The sequence below is a fragment of the Adelges cooleyi genome, unplaced genomic scaffold, assembly GCF_023614345.1.
Source record: "Adelges cooleyi isolate 19-005CV unplaced genomic scaffold, UGA_ACOO_1.1 ACOO_flye_CR_arks_rails_tigmint_CR_PRNA_651, whole genome shotgun sequence".
NCBI lineage: Eukaryota > Metazoa > Arthropoda > Insecta > Hemiptera > Adelgidae > Adelges > Adelges cooleyi.
The window spans coordinates 14,841,311-14,847,853 of NW_026096352.1; the positions used below are offsets into that span (position 1 = coordinate 14,841,311).

The 6,543-nt window shown below is 24.9% G+C and overlaps 1 long non-coding RNA gene across 1 annotated transcript; it reads right to left on the reverse strand.

Annotated features, from left to right (window-relative positions):
* Positions 1–561: 561 nt before the first annotated feature.
* LOC126844888 (uncharacterized) lies at positions 562–1,098 on the reverse strand. Its single transcript, XR_007686652.1, has 3 exons — positions 1,069–1,098; positions 855–883; positions 562–777 (listed from the first exon to the last, which is right to left on the reverse strand). It is a non-coding gene; the product is annotated as an uncharacterized LOC126844888 (long non-coding RNA).
* Between the last annotated feature and the right edge of the window lie 5,445 nt (positions 1,099–6,543).

The following is a 6,543-nucleotide window of genomic DNA, read 5'->3' on the forward strand; positions in this document are numbered from 1 at the left end:
AGCCCGTATAAAAATTGAATAGTTTCTCTTTTGCTTATTCTGTGATAATAGTGTTATGGGCTCAAATGTTTATAATATGTATAAATTATAATGTTTTTTATAGTGTAAGCTGCTGTGTAAGCTGTTGTTTTTGTATATATTTTATTGTTTCAATTGAATTCGTTTTGTTTTTTTACACGTGTGTTAAAAAACAAAACCCATATCGTTTCGTGAGACTAACACAATTTATTTGTTGTGTTCAAAAAAGTTAACATTATAAACAAGATATTCGTTAATAATTTATATTATTTTGACTCGTGCATTTAGGCTTGCAATGCCGACTTTGGATTTATTATCATATTTATTTTGCTAGAAATAAATGCCTGCTTGTTGTTCACGTGTATAATGTATCATTTTTTTGGTTAAGCTATGAACAATGGGTAAATTGTTTAACAGACTATTAGTTTAAAAAAACTAGGTATTACTAAAAACTGTTGTAGGTAAAACTAAAAACCTAATTAAACCAATGAATACAATTTTATAATAATATGTATAAATATGATATTATATTATGTTCAAGGACATTTTTTATAATTACAAGTGTAATTACATTTGAATGGAAGTTTAATTGCTTGAAATTGTTTACATTTGAAAAGTGTTAAAACTATTGATTCATGATAAATTTTTTAACATAAATAATTCGTGTAACACATTATAGATAACGGTATTACTCTAAACAAGCAATGTCAATATGTAATATTTTTTAAATTGAATAAAGATGAATTCAGGACCAGCATTCTGTAGATAAAAAGTATAAAATTATAACACAAAAAAATATTTACTATACAACAATAATTATAGTAATAATTACTCACATCTGACATATTTTACATTATGGTGCATCCTAAAAAATAATATTGGATCAATATAATTTTAATTATTTTAGGTACTTGTTTATTTTTTCTATCTAACTGATTCTTTTAATATTTAATATTAACAATTTTTGATTTTTTTTCAATATTTTTTGAAAATACATGATTAGATTTTATAAAAGTAGAATAGCTTTAGTATGCTTACGATTACAATTACCTGCAATTAAAACAATTTTTTTTTAGATACCTACATTGTTTGATCAGAATTGATTAATGTACAATAATTTTAGTATACTCAGAACAAGTACAAGGTACGAAATATTTTTTTTTTAAACATTTTTAATAATAAATGACTACATTTAAAAAGTACATTAATTATAGTACAATAGTTTTTGCATACTCACAATCCCCAAAAACTGAAATCAAAACAATTGTTTTTTTTTGTAATATTAAATTATTAAATTTAATAAATGTACAATAATTTTAGTATACTCACAACCACCACAATCACCTGCAATTAAAACGATTTTTTTTTAGATACATTTTTTGATTATAATTGATTAAATTTGATTAAAGTTCAATAATTTTAGTATACTCACAACAATCACAAGGAAAATCTAAAAAAATTTTTTTTTTTGTAACAATTGGAACGGTAACGTATAATATATTGTAAATAATGCAAAATTCGCTAAAATTATTATTGACTCATTTAAGTACGATCGAAAATACATACCTCCATCGCCTCGTGCTGGAATATAATAAATGTACAACATTCAATAAATTAAATATCAGACACAATACTGTAAATCATTATTTCTTTATACACGTAACATATGTATACATACCGACAGATTTTATTTTTAAAAAACAATATTTAATTAATTATAAATAAACATTGTAAAAATGCAAAATTCACCTAAATCACTATTTACTTATCTACTTAAGCGTATACATACCGACAGATTGCATGTTTTCTAGAAAATAATAACGTAAAAAATGTTTAACTAATTAAATTTTGAATACAGTAACGAATAATCATACAATATTGTAAATGTATTATGTAAATGATTATTTTTTTGTAAGCATAAACATACCGAAGGGCGCTGTTGCGGTTACTGGAAAAAAAATAAAGTTAAACAAATATACAATTAAACCAAATAAACAACATTTAATGCAGTAATAATAATTGGTATGATAATGAAAACTATTAGTCAAAATATAAGAGTTTATGTAGAATAATTGCTGTCTAAACCTGCTCCTGTTATTTACTTATCTACGGAAACCTATACATACCACCGGGATATCCTGGTGGAGGTTCTAGAAAAAAAAAATTTATAACAAGGGATTACATGTTGGACACAGTAACTTAATAAATTATACATTGTAAAAATTGAAAAATTCTCCAAATACCAATCTACTTAAACGTATACATACCGACAATTGATTGCATTTCTAAAAAATAATAAAGTAATAATGTTTAATTAATTAAATAATTATTCATCACCGTATCCAATACGGTGACGAAGAATCATGTAATATTGTAAAAAAAAATGCAAAATTTACCTAAATTATTATTTAGGTACTTATTTAAGTAAACGAACATACGTAAAGTTGTTATAGTAGTGAGTAAGTTAAAAAAATTATAGAAATAAAACTATTATTAAAAAAAACATATTATGTAAATGGTTTTTTATTATTTTGTAAACGTAAACATACCGAAGTGTACTGGTGGGGTTGCTGAAAAAAAATTGAGTTAAAATAATCCAAGAGGCCAACACAATAAAATTAATGTACAATTAAACCAACTAAACAACATTGGGTACATAATTGGTATGATAATGAAAACTATTACAGTGAAAATACCGAAATCTACTAGCGCCTAATAGTGATTATTAAAAATGAGTATATAATCCTACATACTGTTTTGGTCTTGAATAGTACCTGCGTATGAAAAAACATTATAATAGTCAAGTAAAATAACACAGGTAGATTATTAAAACTTATTTCAAATATCAGATAACAACACTCACCGTTCGGTCTCCCGTTTATGACTGAAATAGAAAAAAAAAGAACCGTAATTTTACCATAAAAAATTGTAATTTTTTACTTTATTTCAATATACCCTAGAATAGGTTATAACAAGTAAACAGATACAACTATAAAAAATAGTAAAAATATAAGAATAATAACAACAACGATAATAATAAAAATAAAATCCCGCATTAATAATAGAAGCTTAACATTACTAATTTAAAGTAATAATGATTAGTTGTTGACAGTTATAGTCATTAGACACATCGTTATGTCTGAGTTTAGAAATAATCATTATAAGCTCAAAAATGTCAAATATGCAAATATATAGTGTAAGTATAAGTGACATTTGGGTGTAATTCTGATTTCATTAAAAAAAGAAAAAAAACGTACAGCCTTAAACATCCGAGCTTTAGTTATGAATATATTTTATAATGCGATTTTTATTACATTATTTACAATTATATATTATATTTTGTAAAAATATATAAATAATAATAATAATGTATTACCTGTAGTTATTGCCAAAACAAAAAATGCCAAAACTATCATACTGATAGAACTCCCTTTGAGCGCCATCTTTAAATTCGCTGTAGCTAATAGGACAAAAAAAAAATATAATTTTATAACAAAGCCGTCGAGTGAGTATGACTTTAAACGGCGAAACCGTCTACTAAAATATTATATTTATTTTGTGAAAAACCACAACATTTTTTTTTTATTATTATTATTTGTACTAACCGAGCTTTTAGCCGAAAACAAAACGTGTCGCAAATTGTTGTAAACACAAACTGTTTACTTAATTGAGCACAGGGTGATTCGTTTTGGGCAAGACACTCATACCCATTGACAACTGTTGACGATGTGTACTATTATTTGTCTTTGATTAGCTGCGACGGTTGCCGGTGATTTATGTGTGTGTTATTATTTATTGCTATTGTTGTAGTCTGTTTATGATTTGCAATATTGTAATTTACAAGTGGTACTACTTTTTACACTCAAGCCATATGTAGCCGCAGTTGTCGCTCATAAAGTAATAATATTTGCAAAATAGAATAAAAAAAAAATCAAATCTACTCGTTTTCGCACCTTGCATTTACTGTACTTGCACCTTTACCTTTGCTGTGCAGAACTAACTAAGCGACATTAAATTGTAATTTCTATAATTCCATAACTTCCAAATGTACAATTTGTCACTGATTATACAGTAGTCAGGGTATTGGTTATGTAATATATAGGTACATTCTGTTCATAGGTATATTGTTTCAAATATTGGTATGCACTAGATGTGCAATATTTTAGTAAATTGAAAAACACACAGTGTTGTGAATTGATTACACTATTATTTTTATATTTTTTCGGTTGTGTTTGATTGCACTTTGAATACAAGCACAATCCGAATCAGCACAGTCTGAACAAGTACATTCCCCAGACTTGTATAGTTTGTACCTGTAGTGTATACCGGGTGATTGGTTAACTATGGACCACTCAATATCTTAGAAGATATTAGACTTTTTTAATTATTTTTTTTTTGTACTATTATAGTTATTAGGTGGGACAAATTTAATGTATTTTTCAAAATTTTAACACCATCCCTTATGCGTTAAAACCATATCAACTTTAGATTTTTAAATGGTAACCCCCAATTTTTTTTTGATGATCGTGTTTATTTTTTTTAAATTTAATTTTAGGCGTAAAAACTAGCTAAATCAGACAAGTACTTTTAAAGTTATAGCTTAGTACTACAATATTATAATATTAGCTTATATGAGATGCTTTTATAAGTTTTACAGCTAAAGAAAAAAATCGTTTATCGCCGGATCTCACGTTTCACAAAATAAGATTGATTAACGATACGGTTGTAGATTAAAGTTAACGGTCGTCGGTCACAATGAAAACGAACTAATAATAAATCTATAACAATATTATATGGGTAATGTCTTCTTATCTGTTTTTTCTGTAGTGTTCCTAGCGGTGCGGTGTACCTGTACGTATTGAATATTAGGCATTAGCTGCTGTTAACAAACAATATTATGAGCCCTAGTAAATAGTTTTTTTTTCAATTTCAACCATAGGTTACCGTGGTCTAATCACGGTCTTATATAGAGTATATACCGTGGTTCTACCAAAACGATTCGTTACTAGTGTAGATTAATATCAACACAGAACAAATTATTATAAAAATACGACTACTTGAAAACTAATAAAAAAGTTCGTTAAATTTTTCAATTATTATGGTTATTTAGCGTCTTGGTTTTTACTTTAAATATTTAGCGTCTTGGTCTTAATAAGTGTTACTTGTACTGGTGTCTTAACTAGTCAAATTATTAATTCTGTTAGTGAAAATATTTTTAAAAAAACTTTAATAAATAACATTCAATTTTTTGTTTTTTTAGTATAATATTGTATTACATACAGTTAATAGATAATATGTACAGAATATATACAGAAATAAACAAAAACTAAACTTAATATGTACAGAAACTATTTTAGCATTTGTCTGAACTGGTTATGATAGGTACTTAAGATGTCAAACAACATCTTTATAAGGCATCTAGTGTGTTTCTTAAAATGTTTAGATAACAAAGGATTCCATAAGAAATACGTTCATCCAATACTTGTGCACTAAAATAAATTTTCATTTTTATAATTTAAAGTTGTAACGCGTCAATTTTAACTATTTCTAGTTCAGTATTTTTAATTATTAAAAGCTGTATTTATTTATTAACTCTTTATTATATTACACTACTATACTATACTAGTATATTATACTGTATATATTTCATAGTATTGACTATTCTTACTATTTTTAATGTGTTCATAATATGAACAGTAAAAGTATGTTTTTTATTTAATAAATGATTGTTTTTTTCGTTGTACGAGGTATAAACAAAAATTTAGAGTGACAATGAAAAAGTACAATTTTTTTTGTTTTTGTATGGCTTTTTTAACAGTCATAAGCTTAAAATTCAATAATAATATTACTAACAAACATTTAAATACTATATTATGTTATGTTTATTATGATAATAGTAAAATAAAAAAACAAGTAACAAGATAAATAATACGCTTATAAGATACGAATAAACATTTTTATTTGCTAAATCATATTGAAAAACTAAGACTAAATAAAATTAACATATCTATAATTAACTTGTAAATAATAGAGGTACAACATATTGCTGTATATAGTGATGTATTTATAGGAAGTTACCTTGGACGGTAAAGTTTGTTTGATAATTTCCCACTAGAAGAAATCCATCTCCATTTACATATTTAAGTTAAAAAATATTTTAAGTATATTCATTCAATTTACTTTTTTACACTTAATCCAATAGTTAACATTTTTTTTTTCTATTTTGTGTTTTATAATTTTATTTACTTTATTACTTATAAAAACTTAATCGTAAACCACTAGAAAGTTGTCAATAAATTCTGTAATAGCTAATGCCAAAACTATGCCATCATGAAAATAATTTCAAGATTTGGATTAAGACAATAACATATTTTAGAAATATTAACATTCTCAGCAGCATTTTAGATTAAATTAATATTAAATAAAGAATTCATCATTAATAATTAATAAATAATGTATAATAATTATAGATATGTTAAGTATATGTGTGTTTAAAAACTTTATGTCACTTTTAAAATGATAAAG